This window comes from Nyctereutes procyonoides, unplaced genomic scaffold (genome assembly GCF_905146905.1).
Source record: "Nyctereutes procyonoides isolate TBG_1078 unplaced genomic scaffold, NYPRO_anot_genome, whole genome shotgun sequence".
Taxonomy (NCBI): Eukaryota; Metazoa; Chordata; class Mammalia; order Carnivora; family Canidae; genus Nyctereutes; species Nyctereutes procyonoides.
Window position 1 is genome coordinate 50,567,036 of NW_026575142.1, and position 23,410 is coordinate 50,590,445.

Consider the following 23,410-nt stretch of genomic DNA (forward strand, 5'->3'; position numbering starts at 1 on the left):
CGCGCCGCGCCCGATGTTGACAGGTGCTTGTCAAACCCCGTGAAAGGGATCTCGTGGCTTCATATTCTACGTGACAATAGTTCCGAGAGGCTAAGGGACTTGCTCAGGGTCACGCAGTCGGTCGGTGGCAGAGCCAGGATTTATAGTTCCCGCTGGTTAGGACAAACCCGTCGGGGACCTGCGGGGTGCGGAGGGGAGCGAGCCCCGGGGATCCCCGCGCAGGCCTCGCCCCTCCCCCGTCCCTGCGGCGACCTCCCCAGCCCGAGGCAGGGTCCCGGCCTCACGCGCTGCGCTCACCCGGCACCCTAGCCCCGAGGCCCGCTTCCTAGCCGTCCCCCCCCCCCAGGGCCACGCCAGGGGGCTTGGGGCGCCGTGTGACCGGGGACCCACCCCGTCCGCCCGACTATTTGCATAACGGAGCCCGCCGCTTCCCCCGCCCCTCCGCCGCGCTCTTCCCCCTCCCTCGCGGGCCCCTCCACCCTCAGCCCCGGGCCCCCCCGTCCCAGCAGCCCCTCCTGCCGGACCCGGCGCCCGGCTCGCAGCTGCCGGGCTCCCCTGCGGCCGCGGGGCGCGGAGTCGGCGGCACCTGGGGGAGGGGAGCGCGGGGCCGGGCCGGGCTGGCGAGGACGCCTGGGGCACTGCCCGGCGCTAACAAAAGGAGCGGCCGCCGGCCGGCGAGGGCGCGGAGCGGGCGGAGCGGCCGCAGCGGGTGAGTCGCGGTGCGCAGGGCGGCCGCGGGGCCGGGGCCGGCGGGGGCGGGCGGCGGGGCGCGGGGCGCGGGAGGGGAGCGGAGCGGGGCGCGGGAGGGGAGGCCGGAGGGGAGCGGGGCGGCGGGGCGGCGGGGCGCGGGAGGGGAGCGGAGCCCGGGGCGCGGGAGGGGAGGCGGGAGGGGAGCGGAGCCCGGGGCGCGGGGAGGCGCGGGGTGGCGGGGCGCGGGGCGCGGGCGCTCGGAGCCGGTGCCCAGCGCCGCCTGAGCGGTCTCGCTGGCGGGCCGGGGTGTGCGTGCGCGCGCGTGTGTCCCGGCCGGGGACCGCCCTGCTTCCCCCGGGCTCCGCGAGCCTGCGGACCCACAACAAACCCACGTGCGCTCGGCCCCCGGGAGCCCCGCTTCTCCACCGCGCCCCGGGTCAGGTGTGGGACGCCTCGCAGACTCCGCCCCCCGCGGCTTCTGGCTCTGGCCTCACAGACCGGGAAACTGAGGCCTGCGGCGGGGGTGGGGGCTCAGGCGCCGCAACACGCACGTGCGCCCAGGCCGGGGACCCCCGCGCCCCGCGGGCCCTGGAGGGCCTCCCTGCGGAGCCCGGGCCAGCGAGCGGCTCTGGGGGCGGCGCTTGCCGGAGGACCGCGGAGACTCGGGGGAGGTACCCCTCGGCCCTCCGGCCGCACCGCCCCGCTAAAGAAAGGGGAAACGAAACGCGAAAGCATTCACGGAAGGCTCACCCAGGCCGAGACCTGCCCCGGCCGCGATGCGTCCCCTGATGTGACCAGGACAGCCCGTCGCCCCCACCGCACGTCGGAGACCAGGGTCGAATCAAGGGTCCGCGGGCCCCGCCCCGAGGCAGGACGGAGCCCAGCGCCCCCTTGGCCCTGCCCTCGGGCGACGGCCCCGGTGGGAGACCGCGAGCCTCCCGGCCTGCGGAGAGAGCGCCCCGGGAGGCAGCGGCGGCGCGGGCTCGGTCTCCTCGGCCTTCTGCTTGCGCTGCGCCTCGTTGGTCCCTTCCTTGCGAAGAGCCAGCCCGGGAGTCCTCGGCCCCTTTAGGCTTGGGGCTTCTTAGGTGTTTTTACCAGCGAGGCTCGCCGAGGCCTCCTATGCTGGGTAGGGACGCTCGTATCTTTCAGTTCTATCAGTTTGAGCGAAATTCTGAGGTCCTGATAAGAGAGGGCTCTTGTTGGTTTGGCTTTTTCTTTGCTTACACACATGCTCTGCTCAGCTTGGCAGGTTTAGTTCATCAGACCTGTTCTGGCAGTGGGGACGTGGCAGGGAGGGCGAATTGGCCTCTTAGGTGAGGATGTGGGTGCAGAGGTGAGCCCCTCGGGTTGTGGGAGTGGGTGGTGGGTGTGCGGGAGTGGGGGCACCCCTGCCAGACGGCGCTCCGTGCTCGGTGCTCGCCGAGCAGTGGGGCTGCCGGTACCGGTGGGGGTTCAGCCCGGCCCTGGGGAGAACCAGAGGGCCGTCAGCCCTAACCCACTGTTCCTGCGGATCTAGAGGGGCATCTGGTGAACCCTCTTGTTTTACAAGCAGGAAATGGAGACCTGGAAGGTGCAGCCGCTTGTCTGAGTTTAAGACAAGTGAAATCGGAAAGAGGGTATGAGTATGGGTCTCCCAACTCCCATACTGCCTCTCCCAGCCTTGCCAGCCACGGAAGGCAAAACCCGGATTCTGTGGTCAAAAGTCAGTGGCCATAGGCAGAACAGAGTTAAACAACGAAAGTAATTCAGATTGAAAGCTGCACCCTTCCATTATCCCTTTCAAGAGTGCTTTATTCATTTGAGAAAAAATAGATTTAGTAATTCTTGACTCTCCTCCTAGCCTTTCATAAGGTTAGTTATTTTTCTGTACCCGCTGCCCCTTTGCCCTCAGATTGGAATGCGGCCAACTGTGGAGACTTAGATGTTTTCGCCTCTCATCCCTGTGCCAGGAGGTCTTTGTTTGGGCCTAAGCATGGGGCTGTTGACATCAGCCCCGCAGGCAAGAAAGTGTCTCTTAAGTGGGCTACTCCTGAGCCACTTGTGGGAGAACAAAGCATTGTTTTCATTGATTTTATTTAATCAAATTCTTTTTGAGAGTTCTGTGGAAGTTAGCTGCCTATTTTTATATTTGGCAGTGGGAAAGTTGGAAAACCAAAAAAAAAAAAAAAAAAAAAAAAAAAGAAAAGAAAAAGAAAAAAAAAGAAAAAAAAAAACCCAAACCAAAAAAACGCTTCGAGTCCAGGTTTCCCCAGAGCTCATGTCCTGTCCCTGTTATCTCTTGGTTACACTTGTTTCTTATTTTAGGGGTTCTAGAGGGTTTCATGTTTGTGGTCATTCCACAGGGCCTGGGAGTATAGTTTTCTTATCAGGATGCTCGCCTTATAAGGAACTTCAGAAATCATTTGGCCAGACCCTTTTCTTTTCCAGATGGGAAAAGTGAGCCCCAAAGAGGAGAAATCACTTGCCCCAGGACATGCAGCCAGGTGTCTGCTGCTTTTAGTGTTTCTTTTTGTGTAAATGGAAAACCGTTGCATCAAATGAGTTGTTGGCACCCCAGAGTAAAGTCAAAGTTATGATGGTTGTTATAACAACACCCTCTAAGTCAGAGAATGAGTTCCTTAAGGATTTAAATAGGTATTGGTTATTAAACAAAGCCCTGGATCCCCGTGGTAGCTATGGTAAAGAAGATTATGGTTATCATCATAGTTAGCATTTACTTTACCCTGGTCCTGGCCTCCTCCGTGTTTCCCTGTCTATTGCTTGCTTGCCCAGCAGGGAGCTGCCTTGAGCATAATCCTAAAGCAAAAGGCAACAAGAAGCCAGAAGCCAGAGACCCCACTTAGCGGCTGCAGTTTCCTTCCTTAGGAAGTGCACTGATCGTCCTTCCTGCCCAGTCTCTGCGCAGACTGTGCTAGTGGGATGGAAGATGCTTACGCCTTAGAATCAGAGGAGCGGGTTTGAGTCAACCCTTCTCTCCTGTGTTCTGTGAGGATATGATTGGATAATGTGAGAGGGAAGATTGGGTCTGTGTCTCCTGGACTTGTTTTGGGTATCAAGTCATGTGACGCATGCTCTGACCGCTCAGACCTCTTGGCAGGCTTGTGTACTCACCGGCTTTGTAGGTGGTAGAGAATGTTGGTGGGAGAGTAACCCCACAGGGTAAAATAGGAGACCCTGCTTAAGATAGGAGGCCCTACCTAGTTAGCAAAGAGGTGTGAATGTCTGCCAAATTGTAAAGGGGCCATGAGTGGTTGTGAGGTATATGTGATTCTAAGGTAAATAAACCTAGTAAAAAAACAAACAAAAAGGGAAACTATAATGTTCATGCCCAGGTTGTACAATCTGAAGTGATTCCATTCATCCATTTCGTATTTACTGGTAAGCAGGCAGGCTAGGGGTGGGGTCCTTTGCTGACCCGGAGTTACAAAGAGTCAGATCCATTCTGTGCCCTGTCACTCTTGCTCAGAACACATTTGGATCTCCCTTTTAGAAATTATCCTCAGAAACCCACAGAAAATAGATCTAATTTATCTCAATATTGACCTGTGGGGGTGGGGAGGGGTTGCCCTTTTCTTCATGAGTCAAACCAAGAGCACGTGGTAAATGACCCAATAGAAGAGAGAAGGCTTCAAAGAGAATGTAACTCTCTACCAGTGTGAGGATGTGGTTTCATTAAAAAATGACAAGAATAGTTCATTAGTGACATTTATAGTAATCTTCTGGAACATTATAATACTGAGAATTTGCTTAGACCTGGTATCAGTGATTTGTTCAGTAAAAACCGAGTTGGGGAAAAACACCTTTTTCTCGCTTGTATGCATGTATACTGAAACTACATGATGTCGTTCTGGTTCCAATTGATGGATTCTTTCTAATCTTAGCTGTAACAGTAACACAGTAAGCGATTCAGTTTCAAAGTCATTACTACGGTAATGGGTAGGGTTCAGGGTAGCCTTCAGAATCCATTTGGTGACTTAAATTTTATTTATTGTTCTGATTATGAAACTCAGGTATGCCCATGGAGGACAATTTGGAAAGTACAAAAAAGTATAGAGAAACAGAAAAAGATTCCATTATTCAAAGGTAACCACTGTTAACATTTGGCAATTTTCCCTCTGTTCCTTTATTTTTTTTTCCTAATGGATTTGTTTTCTCTAAATGGTTGAGAACATGCTGTATGCGCATTATCACTTGTCTTTCTTGCTTAACCTTCTCAGATACACATGTCATGGTTGACATCAGCATCAAAACTACATCTTTCATTCATCACCCGTATCTGCTGCTCAGCACATCTGAGGTCACGTGGCCCAAGGGCTCTGATCGTTTCAGTGATATTTCAGTGAGGGCCTGTGGAGGGAGGAGCCTCCAACATCCTCCTTCTATCTCAACCTGCTTCGAGCATTCAAACTCCAGCTATTTTTTTTTTTTTTTAAGAGAGCGAGTGAGCACACGTGGGGGTAGAGGGAGAGAGAATCTTAAGCAGGCTTCACATCCAGCGCAGAGCCTGATGTGGGTACCACCCTGAAATCATGACCTGAGCCAAAACCAAGAGTCGGCCAATTAACTGACTGAGCCACCCAGGCGCCCCCAAACTCCAGCCATTTTTATGTTACTTGTTATTTTAGAAAAAGTTTAAAGTCTAAGGTGGAGGGAGAAGGGCCCTGCGTGTGACCTTGGGTTCTAGTCCTACTCTTGTGACCTCCAAACAACTTGAACAGTTTCTGTGGGTATTAAGTAAGCAAATCCATGGTCATTTACTAATTCAGTCCTCACGTATTCTAGTGCTCACTCTAAATCAAAGATATATGAGAAGAACTCAGCTTTAAAGAAGCTCATGGTCCAGCGGAGGACACTGGGGAGCAAGAGACTGGTACAGGGTACTATGGGAGCACAGAGGAAGCATTAGGAAGGTTTCTGGGATGGGGGTACCCCAGCCACTTCTAATTTGCCGTATGGTAATTGATGCTGTGATTAACATGCTTGTGAATCAATCTCTGTTTATATTCCAAGGTACTTTCCATAGGATAGAATGCTAAGGTTAAAATAACTGGGTCACATTTTAAAGGATATGATCATTTAAAAACTTTATAGGGATGCCTACGTGGTTCAGTTGGTTAAGCATCTGACTTTGGCCTCAGGTCTTGATATCAGGACCCTGAGATCAAAAGAGCTCAGCTCCAGGCTCCCTGCTTGGTGAGGAGTCTACTTGTCCTTCTGCCCCTATCCCCTCAAACAAATAAAATCTTAAAAAAAAAAAACCGTTCATAGGTTCAGTCCCAATTACATATGAAGTCTTCCAAGTGCTAAAGTATTACGTATTGGGGGAGCAGTAGAAGTTTAGAGCACAAGTAATTCAGGATTTGATTCGTTTTTACTGAGGTGTAACTGACATACAACATTGTATTAGTTTCATGCATACAACTTAGTGATTTGATATTTGTGTATATTGTGAGATGATCACAATAAGTCTAGTTAAGGAGTACCTGGGTGACTCCGTTGGCTAAGCATCCGACTCTTGGTCTCAGCTCAGGTCATAATCGCAAGGTCATGAGATCGAGGCTGGAGTCAGGTTCTATGCTCAGCACACAGACTCTGTTTGTCCCTTTCCCTCTCCTTTCCCCCTCCCCCACTCTCTCTCATACATAAATTTGAAAACCTTTTTTTTTTTAAGATTTTATTTATTTATTCCTGACACACACACACACACACACACACAGAGAGAGAGAGAGAGAGAGAGAGAGAGAGAGAGGCAGAAACACAGGCAGAAGGAGAAGCAGGCTCCACGCGGGGAGCCTGATGTGGGACTCAATTCCCAGTCTCCAGGATCAGGCCCCGGGCCAAAGGCGGTGCTAAACCTATGAGCCACCTGGGCTGCCCTAAATTTAAAAATCTTAAAAAAAAAAAAAAAAAAATCCACCACCACACGTATAGAATTTTTTTTTCTTGTGATGAAGGATTTGAATTCTTGCTCATCATTTATCACAGGTGTAGACCTGGACAAGCTAGTTAAGCTCACTGAACTTCAGTGTCCTTCTCTATAAAATGGGCAGCACAGCCCTTACTTCACTGGGCCGCTGTAAGGATTAAATGAAATCATAGCTAAAGGGTCCAGTGCAGTGACAGGTACACAGGAAGGACTCACTAAGTGATGGCTATTATTGTCGAGATTTTTCACAACCTGCAGAAACCGTGGCCATAATATTTTTTCTTAACATGAGAGCAGGCCCTTGTGTAGTTTTCTGTGCTGAGGGAAGCAGAAAGTTCATTGAAATGGAACCGCCTACTAGGTGACAAATTGAGAAGGAAATGATCACTTGCATGATGCATTATAAAAAAGTCTCCTTCTTCTTCTTCTTCTTCTTCTTTTTTTTTTTTTTTAAGTAGGCACTATGCCTGGTGTGAAGCCCAATTTGAAGTTCAAACTCACGACCCGGAGATCAAGAGTCAGACACTTAACGGACTGAGCCACCCGGGCACCCCAAAAAGTCTTCTTATGGACAATTTCAAATATGCCAAAGTAGAAAGAATGGTGTAATAAACCCCTGTAAACAATCACTTATCTTCAACAATTATCACAACTTAGAGCTGATCTATAGCCCCACATGACTTTGAAGCACATCGCAGATATCTTATCAACATGATGCATATTTGAGGCATTGAGTGGTGCTGCTCTTAGAGCCAGTCTCTGCTGTGACTGTTATGGGACTCTGTGTGAGTGTGTGTGTGTGTGTGTGTGTGTGTGTGTGTGTGTGTGTGAGACAGAGGGAGAGGGAGAGAGAGAGGGAGGGTGCCACCTGGAGAACTTCTGGAGTTTTACTGCTCAAGTGAGGACGCCCTGGCTGCTTCATCCCAAACTGACAGGATAGAAAGAACGCTGAATTTAGAGTCAGGAGGCCTAATTTTGCAGAGTGTCCCCACCTTTTGCCAATTGTCTGCGCTTGGCATGTGACTTGTGAATTTCCTCGAGCACACTCACAAACGTTTGGCAAGTACTGAATGAGGTAATCCATATGATAGCCCAAGCAGCTCCACGTTAGGTCATGGAGTCAGACTTGAACCAGCCTTCCCTTCCTGAGAGGCAGAGTTTCCCTGTGGCACCGAGGTCACAGACTGGTGGCCCCACCACCCCACCACCGGAGACACATTCAGGGAGTGTTGCTGCCAGTCTCATCCTGAGGAGGTGGCGACTGCTTCAGGGGAGCCCCTGCCGCACACTGCACCCCATGCCCGTGAATCTCTCCTTGTTCCCTTCCGCTCAGTCTTTCCCTCTGGACTCATAGTTGGGTGCACGGAGGCCCGGGAAAGGTAGGGCCTGCTGGCTGTGCCTGAGTGACGGGCCCTGTCTGGGACCCCTTTTCCTCCAGGTGTGATGAGCTTGGTTTCTTCTATCTGGCTGTTCCTCCAAGTAGGAATTTCTGACTCAACTAAAAGAAGGAAGTTGATTTGTTTTAGTAATTAAGTTGAAGCCCTCTCTTTAATCCTCTGGGGGTGCCACTATGTCAGCACTATGCCTAGTGCTTTGGCTTGTGGTCTTCAGCTGTCGCTAGCTAGCTGTATGTTAGGCAAGGTGCATGTCACCCCGCCTGAGGGACCCAAGTCTGAGCTCTCCAGGCCACTTCCAGCTCTGAGATGCTTGATGACAAAGGGAGAAATGTATCCCTAAGGTCAGGGGGCTTCTTCATACACACAGTAAATGAAACCTGTTTCCTCTTAGAATATTCAAACAGGGTAAAACATTGACCCCCTCACCTTTTCCCATATTCCACAATCCCACTTCTCTCTGAAGTGACTACTCTTTGTACTTTGTGGGTCCTTCAGCCCCTTTGGTATGTACATTTATGTGTGTATTCATGGTTATGAATAGAATCCGTGTGGGGGATCCCTGGGTGGCTCAGCGGTTTAGCGCCTGCCTTTGGCCCAGGGTATGACCCTGGAGTCCTGGGATCGAATCCCACATCGAGCTCCCTGTGTGAAGTCTGTTTCCTCTCTCTCTCTCTCTCTCTCTCTCTCTCTCTCTCTCTCTGTGTGTGTGTGTGCCTCTCATGAATAAATAAAATCTTTAAAAAAAAAGAATCAGTGAATAGATTCCATCTCATTCTGCCCATCCATGACAAACCTGCCTTTTCCACTGTACTATACGTACTGAAGATCTTTCCCTATCAGCGTATACAGATACTTTTTCTTTTTCATAGCTGCATTATGCTCTATATCGGGATGTTTACTGAACCATAAAAATGTTCCATAAAAACGTATTTCGAACTGTATTTAGACCCTCAACTTATGGAACGAAGGTTGGAGATGTCAGTGGTTAAATGAATCCAATCCATTAAGCTCTGGAAAGGGTGCCGAGGGAAATGGGCACAGGGATACTGGGGACCACACCCTGGAAAGCTGGAACGAAGGGCTCCTGGGAAATTACTAAGAGGTTGACTGTTTGGACGGGGTTATTTTTGGAGATAGCCTGGCTGCTTGGGTGCCCTAGGCTGCAAGGGCAAGACACTGAGCTGCGTCATCACCGTCTCCTCCTCCTTGCACTGTCCCTGGCACTGCCAAGTTTGTTTCTGTTCCCAGGGCCCGAGGAGACCCCGTGTGTGTGTGTGTGTGTGTGTGTGTGTGTGTGTGTGTGTGTGTGTAGGGGGTGGGGGCATACAGGGAGTGGGGAGGGCGACTAGAACTAGAGGGATGGGGATGGAGGGGGAGAGGGAAGGAGGGGGCATTTGATGCCAGGCCTAGAGGAGGGAGTGCACCGGGGCTCTCTGCCCTTTCTGCTTGATCCAGACCCTTCTGGAGTGTTCCTTGGCTCCGATGCAGATCGTGGGAAAATGCAGCGCACCCGGAGACGGGCCACTTAGAAGACAGAGGTGTCTTCTGTATCGGAGGTGGGATAAATGTGGAAACTGGATGTTCTTGGCTGCAGGAGATAATAAAAGGCACCTTCTTCCTATGGAAAAAGGCTACCAAGCATGTGGAGCGGTTGTGGGGGAGGGGAGGACCAGCGCAGGTTGGGGCAGATGTTGCAGGGTGGCAGACTGGAAGGACCCTACAGAGCCCACTTGGCCAGCTGTGGAGCAGGCAACATCCCGGGGCAGGTCATGGGAGTATTGGAGCCAACGTGCACGTGACCTTGTTGGCCATCAGAGGATTGGGGCTTGGCTGGTGAGTTGACCTAGATGCCTACGAAGCCCCTTCCAACCTTGGCAGTCTAGGACCGTGGGGCAAGAAGCAGAAAGAGGCAAAGTAGGGCTGGAGGATTGGGGCAAGTTCCGTAGGAAGGACCCGGAGCAGGTCTCACCTGCTTTGTGCAGGTGGCATCGAACAGACGCCTTCCAGGGAGGCTTAAACATTGTTTCCCCTGGATCTTGGCAACCCTCCTCCTGTTCTGTCCTTGGCTGCAGCTCTACCTGACTTTATATTCATAAATTATTTCCACAGTAATAAATATATCACATACACTTTAGATGACCAGGAAATCTGGCAACCAGAAAAGAACTACGTGTCCCAGGAGGGTGATTGTAAATTTTTTTTTTTTATTACAGTCTTTCTAAATTTGCATCCATCTCCTGGTTTCCCTAGCAGGGCTGAGACGTCATTCAGCTTTAATTTTAGCAACACTCTACCCTTTGCAACCTCTTGAAGGTCCTCCGGGCTAGAGTTGACAGTACCAGCTGTATATAATGCTCGTCGTCCTTTTCTATCGGCGGAAAGGGAAGAGCCTCTTGGAGTTAAGCTTTAGTGGAGTCTTGTGAGGGTGACCTGGCAAGTTCACCGTGTTCTGGGCTTTTGCTGTGCTCTTGGCCCTGATGAAACACTATATGTTCTCTCATACATGCAGTTCTCACAGCCACACTCCGTGTCTGGGTATCAGTAGCTCCATTTTGCAGATGAGAAGACTGAGCTTCAGAGAGGGGTAGAGACTCACCCGAAGGTTCACTGCTGCTAAGGACTGAGGCTGGCATGGGGCATAGCTTTTTCTCTGTGTTAAGTTACAGGATTTTTCTACTGCTAATAATTCTAAGTCCTTTGAATCTGAGAAGTGGTCTCACCCTTAGTTTCACTGGGAGCTTGGCTGAAATTCTCCCTAGAGGGGCTGATGGAAGTTTTCTATAATTCCCCTGAGAACATATGAGGGAAAGAATTCGTGGGACAGTCATGTGTGGATAGCATTTGCTCATTCCCCTTTTTGGTAAAAGTTGTTTGCGTCAAGCCTGGTTTGGCCTTTATTTATTTATTTTTTGCTTGCCTTTTAAAGCTAGGATACCCACCTGATTCATTATCTGTTATGACTGGGAATAAACACACTAGTAGTGAGTATGGCCACAGATTGGTGGGTGCCTTACATGCTTTTAGCTTTTAAATGCAACTCAATAAAGACATTGTTAAGGGCTTATCTTGCACCTGTTGTTCTAGGCTCTTAAACAATTTCTTCTCTTTTAAAGTTTATTCAACATTAATTTATTCATCAAATATTTTTTGAGTGCCTATTATGTGCTAGTTGTTGTGCTAGGCATTGGGAATATTTACATAAAGAGCATGTGTTGTAGATAACGTGCCCACATGTATTCAGCGTAACAAGCAGGGCCTTGGAAATTAGTGGCAGACAGACCTCCCATGTCACCCTCTTCCTCTTTTCGGAGGCCTTGCTTTGTTCGTTCATTCAACAAACATTGAATGCCTGCCATAGCCCTTGTACAATGTGCATTTTTAGAACAGAGACCCAGACATTCCCACAGTTCTGTTCTTCAGGAGCTTAGTTGGAGGAGGGCATGCAGATGTTAGTTACAATACTGTATGAAAAATGTCATGAAGCAAGGAAGAAGGTACAGCATGTTTGGGAAAGCTTTCTGGAGCAGGTGACCCCCTAAGCTGGGTCTCGGAGGGCAGTAGCTTTTAGCCCTCCAGGGAAAGGGTATTTGGAGGAGAAGGAGCTGTGGGAGCAAAGGTGTGGGGGGACCACTAGCAGGTTGGTGTTACTGGAGGAGAGCACATAAGGCAGGAAGTGGTGGGCCTGGGTTGGGCCATCACTTGCATTCCCTATGATTTTCATAACTTCCCCATGTGGCAGATACTATTATCACCTCCGTTTAGCAGGTAAGGAAGGCATCAAAGGCTGAAGTAGGTTCCTCGACTTGCTCAGAGTCAGCCAGGAAATGAATTTCAGTGCTTGTACTTGGACTAATCCCACAGCAGTGCCTACAGAGGCAGGGTGGGGAGGTCTAGCTTGCTGGCTAAGGTGCTTGTGCCTTCCCTTTTGATCTTTTAAGGGTAATATCCTACTGAATCTTCTTCCTTCCACCCGCATCATGGTGTCTTCCAACATAAATTGGGATTAGTGGGTTTGGTGTTGAAGGCATCTCTTCTGAGTATTGGTTCTAGTTTTTGCCCTCCTTTTCATTCAGAAAATCAGGACTCCAGAGGCCTTCCGAGAAATCCTTTATGTGCCTAACCATGTGTGACAGGGGAGAAGACGACTCCTGCCCTTTCTCTTAAGTTCCAGGGTCACTTAGAAGCCCATGTGTTACCTGTGAATGTTTAGTTCCAGAGAAACTTTTGGGGGCTGGAGAGGGTGCCATCAATCTGGGCTGGAAGAGATTTGAACAGGTGGGTCTTGAGCTGTTCCTTTAAGAATGAGCATCAGGATGGTGGATGACCACAGATGACCTATGAGTAAAATTATTCCATCTTTCCCAATGAAAAGTGGGATCCCTTTGGCCTGTTCTCCCCATCTCCCAAGCTAATTTTGGGCTTGGAGTCGGCTCTTGGGTTGGAGAGACAGTATCCATTTGAGCATTCAAATAAAGTTTTTTGAAAAATAATCAGTGGAGAGCTCAGAGACAAGATGAGCAAACTGTGGAATGAAACAGAGTAAGGAAACAAATGAGGATACGGACATCACCGTGGAGAAGTTAATAAAGGAACAGAGCTGTACGTACTGAAAACCAAGTTGTTAGGGAAGGCTCGAGGAGAATCACACTATATGCTGGGAACAATGATAAGGAGATTAATCAGGGAAAATCAGAGATCTAAAAGGCCTGCAGAGGTGATCTCTCAGAATGGCCATTGGGGCATCTGTAGAGACACATGTCACTTCTGTGCACCGTCAACTGACCAAAACACAGACACACCTGACTGTAAAGGAGGCCGGGAGAGCATCTCCAGCTGGGGGGGCTGAGCACCCTTTTAGAACTCAGGCTTGGGGAAGGCCTCCTATAACAAAAAGGAGAAGGAGGAAGGTGGATATTGGGAGCACTTCAGCTCTGCCCAGAGCAGAAGCCTGGGCCTCAGGCTTGATCAGCAGCAGGGGAACACTTGAGAACGCAGAGAAGAAATACTCAGAGGGTTCTGAGGGAAAGGCAGTGTGACCGAAGACTTCGACACTGATGCGACTCACTCTGCAGGGATAAGGCAGGTGGCCAGTTGTCACGAGAGCAAGAATTCTAAGGTAGGACAGAGGAGCCCTTCTTGGGAAAACCTACTTGCCAATGAAAAGGATGAACCCAAGGTGTACCTAGGAAGGCAGGGTTAAGGGTCATTTGGTGAATACCCCCTCTTTAAAGATTTGTTTATTTATTTGAGAGAGAGAGAGTGGTGAGCCCTTAATCCACTCAAATAGAAGTGAAGCAAGGGTGGGCAGGAAGGCTAAGGAATAGAATGTGAGAAGTACCAAGAAGGTCAGGGAAGTGGAAGACTGGGGGAGGACATGGGAGGATGCAGATGTTGCTAACTTTCCCGCTCCCGTCCTGTCTAAAGAGAAAAAGTCATGGTTCCAACCTTTCAACTCCTTCTTAAGCTCGGAGGCATCTTTAAGGAAATAATATCTGTTTTGGTGGAGAAACATTCATGAAAAGTTCAGCTCTTTAAAAACTTAACCTTTATGTAGAATGGAGATAAAATAACATTCAAAACTAAAAAATAACTATTTTATTTAGTAGTTCCAGGATCCTTGTTTCTTGTAGTCTTCCCTCTTCCACCTTACTATCCACATGCAAATGTAGAGACATGTGAAGAATGATACTCATCTATTTTTTTTTTTTTCTGGGTGGTGGGATCTTGGGTGGCTTTTAGTTCTGTATAGTTTTGTATGAGGTTGTCAAAAGGTGTTGTTGGGGCGCTTGGGTGGTTCAGTTGGTTAAGGGTCCGACTCTTGGTTTCAGCTCTGGTCGTGATCTCAGGGTGTTGAGATGGAGCCCTGCGTGGGGCTCCTCGTTCAGTGCGGAGTCTGCTTGTCCCTCTCCCTCTGGCCCTCCCCCCACACCCCATGCTGCCTCTCTTCCTCTCAAACAAATAAATAAAAAAAAAAGTATTGTTAAGTACTGATGCTCAGGGTATGGAAAGCAGATGGGAGATAAAATAGATGAATAAAACATTGTCTTTTCATGGGGAAGTTGGTGAGTCAGTTCTGTGAACTCTGAATTCTAGGCAGGATGAGATGCTGTAAACCAGACGATCCAGTGGGTAGTGGGTGCTGGGGTGCAGAGGATGAAGGGGAAGGTTTCACCAAAGAGATAGGGTTTGAACTGGGTGCTGAAGAACGGGAAGAGTTCTGATAGGTCTTGAACGGGAGAAGGGCATCCCTGACCTACCGGGGAGCAGGAGCAGTGAAGGTTTGGTATGTCTGGGTAGCTGTGAGTACTACTTTGCGATGGTTGGAGAACAAAGGATGGATGAAAGCGTAGCCACTGTTCATTAAGCATGCACCGTGTGCCAGGTGTGACACACCGTATCTCCAGGCTGCCCAACAACCCTAGAGAATGGGTATAATTATCCCTCTGGTACAGATGGGAACCTGAGGTTGAGAGACAGATTTATTTGCCTGCACTGCGGCTTGAATCCCCCGAGCTGCCAGCACGCCAAAGGCCACGGTTTTCTACTGCTCTGTGATTTGTGGTGCACGGAAGACCTTCAGTCTTTGTGAAACATAAAATATAAAAACACAAATAGATATAAAAGACATTTTTTATAGGTAAAGACTTTCTAGGTAACTATACATAATTTACCTACATACAAACTGATGAAATATAAATCTCTTACATGTAAATTTTAGGTAAATATAAAAACCTAATTGTGGTCCAGACTGTAGCTGTGTGTAGCCTCAAGCTACTTAATCCTACCCCTAATTTCCTTATCCATAAAAGGTAATGATAATTGTGGGGCTGCCTACCCTCAGATTTGTTTTTATGTTCAAATTAGATCATTGATGTGAAAAGATGACAAAGTATAAAAGAGCTACACAGAAGGGTTTGTTATTGCTGGCACACCCCTTGCCCTTCTGAGAACTTAGAGACATGTGTTAGAGCACCCACAGGGGGCCATAAAACCCGCCACAGTCCCGGACTTGCTCCCTGCAGGCCTGCAACACGCAACTTGGTCACCAGGCAAGAAGCTGTGCCGCCCTGACTCAGGCAGCTGGAGGCTGTGATGGGAGGTAGCGGGGAGGGAGGGAGGCAGGTCCTCTGTCTGGGTGTCTCCCGTCGCTGGGCTGGCGAGAGGAGGCCCCTGCCTTCCTGGTTGCTGGCAACGTCTGGGCCGGTGTCGAGGCGGGAGAGTTACACAGGGCAGAGGAGGGTGTTCCAGACGTGCCAGGCTACGGGAAGGAATGTCGGAGCTGCCAGGCAAGCAGGCCCCCCCGATGTCTGTCTGGTGGAGGCTCGCGGTCTGGAGGAGGGACAGGAAGGACAGATGCCAGGGGCCTCCGGAGCGGTCTTTACTTTTCAGGAGTGCTGCTGAGAACAAGGCAGGGCCCTGGCCTCTAAGACATCGGTCTCTAACACAGCACACCAGGGTGGGCTGGCAGCCAGACCTCAGGACTCTGCTAGTGTGGTCTGGAGGCAACTCTCATTTGCCCCAGGAAGGATTGGGATTGTTCTAGGGTCTGGAGTGGGGCCTAGCATGCCACTGGCAGTTGGTGGTGGTGGTGGTGGTGGCGGTGGGGGTTCCAAAAGCCCTGTTGTGTGTGGGGGTGATGGGATGGTTTTAGAGAGCCAAGCTACTCTGTACTGCTTGAAGGAACCAGTTCCTCATCCTGCTGGTCTCTCTGCTATTCTGAGACAGGCCTTATAGCTCAGCATTAAGTCAGGATGGGCCCCTCAAATTGCTGGCACCTACAGCAAAGAGAAGACCCTTCATCTCGTACACACCATACTCCTGCTATGTGTTAGCTTCGTGAGACAGCGGCCCCCTGGATGGCAGGATGCTGATCCGGTTCTCAGCACAGTGCCCTCCACTCCCCCACTATGCTTGCCCTCTGCCTCCTGAGACCAGGATGCAGCCATTCCCAGTGAGCATGAGCAGGTGCTCTCCAGGTAAGGTCAAGGCGTGAGAGCACAGTGGGAGATGCAGCAGCCCAGGGTGGGGAACACTCAGGGCAGTCCCTTTCCACTTGTCACTTCTGGCCTTCGAGGTGAGACACAAGCAGCAAGATGAGTAGGGAAAGTTCTCTGGGCTGATGCATGGAGCTGGGCCCTAGGGTGGGTGGAGTCAGGTTCAGGACCTTGCTCTTCTTTTCCTTCTCCTATTGGGAACCAGGGTCATAGGAATTTGTCCCAGGTGAGAGAGGGAGCAGGGCAATAAGGGAACTCTGACAAAAGCAGTGGGGTTGGACCTTCACTTACCCAAGCACGCTGCTGGGACAGCCTTTGTCAATTGTATGGTGTTGGGAGGATGTTGGCCCAGGGCCCGAGCTGGGGGTGGTTAATGACAGTGTTAGGAATAAATCCCCAGAAGATGCTTCCTGCCAGAGGGCTTGTGGCAGTTCCTTTTTTGCTCTACACAATGAACATTTTATTCTGGCCTATAAATCCGGAGGAGAGGAAAGATCAGGTAAGCAGGAGAGGGATGAAAGGCACCTCCCAGGGACATGCTTCTGCATTTGGAGAGTCCTACTCTTGTCCCCCAGGCCTTCCAGGTGACGCCCAGAGTGGGGGCTGGGAGGCAACTCCCTGGCTTCCCCTCACCATCTGCAGGGTCATCTTTCTCCGAGAGCCTATCATACTGGGAAAAACACCACATGCTTTGCAGCCACATAGACTCGGGTTTAATTCCAGATGTGCCACTTCTTGTTCTTATTGTTGTTGTGTTGGTCACTTCTTCACTGTATGAACTTGGGAACTTATCTTCTCTGACCCTCAATTTGTCATCTGTAGCAATTAATCATTGCTACCTCGTGGCATTGGTGCGAGTCCTGTGCAGTGCTTAACCCAGTGCCAGCATGTAACTGGTGATAATAAATGGTAACTATTTTTTTTTAAATGGTAACTATTTTTAACGTCATAGTTATTTTCAGTTATTGGCCACCTGATGGGCCTGACACTCTGCGAGGCACTGTAGGTATGAGGTTACGTGAGGTCCAGCCTCTCCCTGGAGGAGCCTCTGTCTAGGAGGGGAGGTGGGTCTATAATCAGGACGCAGATGAATGTGGGCTGCACAAATTGCTGTTAGAGCACGAGGCAGGCGTGGGGCCGGGTAGGGTCAGAGAAGACGAGGTGAGATCCTCGTGGAGGCGTTTGCCTGGGCAGTTAGGGTAGGGTAGAAGGAAGTTCACAAGCGGGATTTGGCATGAGATCCACTGATAAGGGAGGGCAGGAGCTGACCATAGGGGACATTGGGGGGGGCCAGCAGGGGACCCCAGAGGGCTTCTGCCCTCTGCTAGCATTCGAGCTCACACAGTTTAGGCTCAGGATAGCACCTGCAGTCTTTCTCTGGCAGTTGGGTAGATGTGGACAGGGACCTAGCCAATAGCCAACAGTGGCTCGGGGACGGAGTCTTGAGATGGCACTTATCACCACAGAGATCTCTCCAGGCTCAGGGCTGGGATCAAGGGTGGACGTTCCCAGAGGGAGTAGTACAGGTCACCAGACAGGCATCGCAAATGTGGAACCCTGAAAGTGCAGGCTCCCAGTGTTGTGGCCTGGAGACGGGCTTCACAAAACTTTGGCGCAGAACTATTGTTATCAAATTGGGACTCGAGGAGGGTGGGTGGGAGAGATGACCTGTGAATTCCCGTGATCCCATATGTAATGTTCGATGTCACAAAAGAGAACCACGGGACACTTTCATGTTTAAGGATAGACATTTGTGATTTTAGTTACTTGCAAATGACTTCGAAACCCTGTGATAGACACAAATTGAGTGAATCATTTGGGTGAGATAAAAACAAAGTTATATTTCATATTGGCTACAAGGAGCATATATGTCATCTAGCACGTCATAGAAATACGGCAGCTTTCATTTACTGGACTCTAACCATGTGCAATTTACAGGAATCTCACGCAATCCCGGTTAACACAGGCTCACTCTCCCCACCATGCCTGCCCCCCACAGCTCAGTGTGACGGTAGAGAAGCAGACCGCTGTCCTGACTGCTCCCACTCTAGTTCACGACCATGATCCTTAAGTGGACTTCGGTGTTGTCAGGTCATGTCTCTATTCCCTGGGCCCAGTGGTTCTCAACTCTGGTTTCCAGTAGCATTACCTGGGGAGATCATAAAAGGTAGTGCTGCCTGAATTCCATCTAGAACAAATGAAACCAGAGTCTTTATGGAGTGGACCTGGACATTCGTACCCTTTTTTATTTATTTTATTGTTTTTTAGTACCCTTTTTTTTAAAGCCAAGCTTTAAAAATTGATTCCAATGGGCAGTCTTGGCAGAGAACCGCTGCCATTCTCTCTAATCCAGGTGACTGTTCACACCTCTTTCTGTCTGCAAACCTTTAACACCTCCTCTCCCATCCTTACTCGCCATCAGAATCTTGTTTCCCACTTACCTGAGAAAGTAATGGTAATCAGAGAACTTTCACACCCTTCTGCCACCAAATGCATGCCCATTAATTCTACTTTCTGCCTGTTACTGTGGATGATGAATTATTTCTGCTCCTATTTCCGACCAACCCCTCCACTCGTGTGCTGCATCCTGTTCCCTTACTTAATTAAGGACACGACTCCGGCAATAGTCCCTTCTCTTCCCAATGTTTCTGTCTCTCTGCTGGACCATTCCCATCTGCCTGCCCCATCTGTCGATCTATGGCTGTTGTTTTTCTCCCACTGAAACCCACCCACACGCATATGCACATGCACTTCTTCCCCTGACCTCATCTACCCCTCCAGCTGCTGCCTCATTTCTTTGTTCCTTGAAAGAATCATTTGCTCCCCGTAGTCCTCTTCTCTCATGACTTAAGCCCACGCGAATCAGTACTTTGCCTCCATCGCTCCACAGAAACCACACCTGTCAGGTTCACCAGTACGTCCACGTTGTCAATTCCAACGGTTAAATCTCAGCCCTTATATTGATTTACCAGCAGCATTCGATATGGTTGGTTATTCCATTTCCCTCGGAAATGTGTTTTCTCTTGGCTTCTGGACTATCACACCCTTTGGTTCTCTTCTGTCACTGGCTTCTCAGTTTCTTTTGTTGGCTCATCTTCACTTGTTCACTTTGCAGCACCTCAGGGAGCAGCCCTTGGACTTGACCTCTTCTGTCTCCTCATTCCCTGGTGATCTCCTGCCATTCGTATGCCAACAATCCTCCAGTTACAACTCCACTGCAGACCTTTCCCTGCACGCCATATCCATATATTCAATCATCTACTCACCACGTTTCCTTGGGTGTCGAATAAACATCACAGTGATGACCGGTCCAAGACTAAACTGCTTTTTCCTTCAAAACTGCCATCCTTACTTCAGGAGACGACAACTTCCATCTTTCTAGGTGCTAGGGCTTCAAACTATGGAGTCAGTCTTGACTCATTTTCTCATGCTGCATCCAGGCTATCAGCAAATCATGTCAACTGTCCTTGCAAAGTAAGTCAAAGAGCTGACCACTTGTTCGATCCTCTAAATTCACACCAGTCCAGGACAGATCAATCACTGCTTTTAATTTTTAGAATAGATTTGTCACTGGGTCTTCTACTTACATTCCTGCTCCTATGGTCTCCTCAAAATAGCAACTAGAGTGATCAACTATGTTAAAAGATGTACCATTTCATTTCTTTTCTGCTCAGAAACCAACAAGGGCTTCCCATTTCACTCAGAGCCAAAGTTCTTAGAAGGGTCTGCAAGGTTCTGCATGACCTGGTCTTCAGGTCCTCACAGACTTTAGCTTCTACAATTTTCTGCCACTTCATTCTGTTACTTCATGTCCCTTAAACATAAAGCACATATTTATATATTTTTTTACTCAGAGCCTTTGCACTGCTGTTCCACTCAGTTGGAACACCCTTCCTTCTTACACTTTCAGGAACGTAAGGACAGTTGACATGATTTGCTGATAGCCTGGATGCAGCATGAGAAAATGAGTCAAGACTGACTCCATAGTTTGAAGCCCTAGCACCTAGAAAGATGGAAGTTGTCGTCTCCTGAAGTAAGGATGGCAGTTTTGAAGGAAAAAGCAGTTTAGTCTTGGACCGGTCATCACTGTGATGTTTATTCGACACCCAAGGAAACGTGGTGAGTAGATGATTGAATATATGGATATGGCGTGCAGGGAAAGGTCTGCAGTGGAGTTGTAACTGGAGGATTGTTGGCATACGAATGGCAGGAGATCACCAGGGAATGAGGAGACAGAAGAGGTCAAGTCCAAGGGCTGCTCCCTGAGGTGCTGCAAAGTGAACAAGTGAAGATGAGCCAACAAAAGAAACTGAGAAGCCAGTGACAGAAGAGAACCAAAGGGTGTGATAGTCCAGAAGCCAAGAGAAAACACATTTCCGAGGGAAATGGAATAACCAACCATATCGAATGCTGCTGGTAAATCAATATAAGGGCTGAGATTTAACCGTTGGAATTGACAATGTGGACGTACTGGTGAACCTGGCACAGAAGTGGGACACACACTTTCTAAGTGACTATGCCCCTAGACACTCTTTCTGTTGAAGCGGGCCTCCCCCCAACCCCCACATCCTAACTTGCCTCATTTTGTTCCACATCTCATTGCAAGCAGGCAGACCCACAGAGTGACAAAATCCGTGTGAAAATGCCCCAAGTGTGACTGGAGGTGTAGGAGGTGCCTAGGAAAAATGCATGCACCATCTCTTATCTGCAATTTCCAAATCCAAAAATCTGTGAAAACCAAGTTTTATTTTTAACCTGCTTGGTGGCAAAACCTGTCCTGGACTAGAATGAGCCTATTTATAAATCTTTAACCTACTTAGTATAAACATTCATTTGTCCTGCTGCAGAAATATTAATCCGTATCATTAGAAAGAGCTGCCTTGAGCCGGCTGCAGGTGTTACGCAATATATGGTTTGGGCCACATGTCACTTTTCCAAAAGATGAAGTATTCTAAATTCTGACACTTAACAGGCCTCGGCGATCCCTGATAAGTGATCCTGAGCCTGTGTTAATGCTTTCCTAAATGTCTGGCCTTTGAAACTATGCCTGGAAAACAAGTTTTTTTTTTTTTTTTTCTTTTCCTGGTAACTAAAACTTCTTTTAGGGATCTTTCCAGGAACAAACTCGATTTTAAGACCTGATTAAGATCAGGCACAGCAGGCGTGCTGAGAAGGGCATGCGTGAGATGCCTTTCTAAAACAGAGGGAATGATCTTGGCTACTAGCCCTTTATCTGATAGGTCATTTGCAAATATCTTCTCCCATTCTGTAGGTTGTCTTTTAGTTTTGTTGACTGTTTCTTTTGCTGTGCAGAAGTTTTATCTTGATTAAGTCCCAATAATTCATTTTTGCTGTTGTTTCCCTTGCCTTCATGGATGTATCTTGCAAGAAGTTGCTGTGGCCAAGTTCAAAAAGGGTGTTGCCTGTGTTCTCCTCTAGGATTTTGATGGAATCTTGTCTCACATTTAGATCTTTCATCCATTTTGAGTTTATCTTTGTGTATGGTGAAAGAGAGTGGTCTAGTTTCATTCTTCTGCATGTGGCTGTCCAATTTTCCCAGCACCATTATTGAAGAGACCTTTTCCCAGTGGATCGTCTTTCCTGCTTTAGTTGACCATAGAGTTGAGGGCCCATTTCTGGATTCTCTATTCTGTCCCATTGATCTATGTGTCTGTTTTTGTGACAGTTCTACACTGTCTTGATCACAGCTTTGTAGTACAACCTGAAATCCGGCATTGTGATGCCCCGGCTCTGGTTTTCTTTTTCAATCCCTGGCTCTGGTTTTCTTTTTCAATATTCCTCTGGCTATTCGTTTTTTTTTCTGATTCCATACAAATCTTAAGATTGTTCCAACTCTGTGAAGAAACTCCATGGTATTTTGATAGGGATTGCACCGAATGTATAAATTACCCTGGGTAGCATTGACATTTTCACAATATTTATTCTTCCAATCCACAAGCATGGAATGTTCTTCCATCTCCTTACGTCTTCCTCAATTTCTTTTTTTTTCTTCCTCAATTTCTTTAGAAGTGTTCTGTAGTTTTTCGGGTGTAGATCCTTTACCTCTTTGGTTAGGTTTATTCCTGGGTATCTTATGGTTTTGGGTGCAATTGTAAATGGGATTGACTCCTTGATTTCTCTTTTTTCAGTCTCATTGTTAGTGTATAGATTTCTGTGCATTGATTTTGTATCCTGCTACATTGCTGAATTGCCGTATGAGTTTTAGCAATCTTGGGGTGACTTATTAAAACTCAACACCTGAGAAACAAAAATCCAATTATGAAATGGGCAGAAGACATGAACAGAAATTTCTCCAAAGAAGACATACACATGGCCAACAGGCACATGAGAAAATGCTCCGCATCACTGGCCATCAGGGAAATACAAATCAAAACCATGATGAGATACCCCCTCACACCAGTGAGAATGGTGAAAATTAGCAAGACAGGAGACAACAAATGTTGGAGAGGATGTGGAGAAAGGGGAACCCTCTTGCACTGTTGGTGGGAATGTGAACTGGTGCAGCCACTCTGGAAAACTGTGTGGAGGTTCCTCAAGAAGATAAAAATAGACCTGCCCTACGACCCAACAATTGCACTACTGGGTACTTACCCCAAAGATACTGATTTAGTAAAAAGCTGGGACACCTGCACCCCAATGTTCATAGCAGCAATGTCCCCAATAGCCAAACTGTGGAAGTAGCCTTGGTGTCCATCGACAGATGAATGGATAAAGAAGATGTGGTCTATGTATATATGTACAATGTAATATTACTCAGCCATCAGAAGAGATGAATACCTACCATTTGCTTTGATGTGGATGGAACTGGAGGGTATTATGCTGAGTGAAGTAAGTCAATCAGAGAAGGACAGACATATAGTTTCACTCATACGTGGAATGTAAGAAATAGTGAAAGGGATTATAAGGGAAAGGAGGGGAACTGAGTGGAAAAAATTAGAGAGGAAGACAAACCATGAGAGACTCCTAACTCCAGGAAACAAACAAAGGGTTGTGGAAGGTGAGGAGGTTGGGGAGTTGGGGTGACTGGGTGACTGGCACTGAGGAGGCTACTTGAGGGGATGAGCACTGGGTGTTATACTATATGTTGGCAAATTGAACTTAAATAGAAAAAAAATAAAATAAAACAGAGGGAATGAATAGAATTCAACATACTGAACAGTGAGACCACCCCAGGTTTCTTTTTTTGACAGTTCCTACAATCCTGGGAGCTAGGGTTAGATCCCCTTTTCCCTAGTAGTGAAATTAGAGAGGACTCTGCATAAATTTAACAGCCCAAAAGAAAAGGCCTATAGATATTGATATTTGGAGTTCTTTAAATAAAATGGGGAGATTATTCTCAACCCTCCTCTCCTAAGATCCACTGGTCCAGCAGTTCTGCCCCT

The 23,410-nt window shown here is 48.6% G+C and overlaps 1 protein-coding gene across 3 annotated transcripts in view; it reads left to right on the forward strand.

Moving 5' to 3' along the window:
- The first annotated feature begins 515 nt into the window (after positions 1-515).
- Positions 516-23,410, forward strand: part of ST6GAL1 (ST6 beta-galactoside alpha-2,6-sialyltransferase 1) — a 122,139-nt gene continuing 99,244 nt past the window's right edge. Inside the window, exon 1 of one of the 3 annotated variants that reach the window (XM_055308218.1) lies at positions 516-709. The gene's annotated coding sequence lies outside the window, so the exon portion shown is untranslated. Of the gene's footprint in view, positions 710-1,250; positions 1,817-19,967; positions 20,127-23,410 lie in introns of those variants that run through there. The other 2 variants (XM_055308219.1, XM_055308220.1) reach the window with 2 other exon arrangements.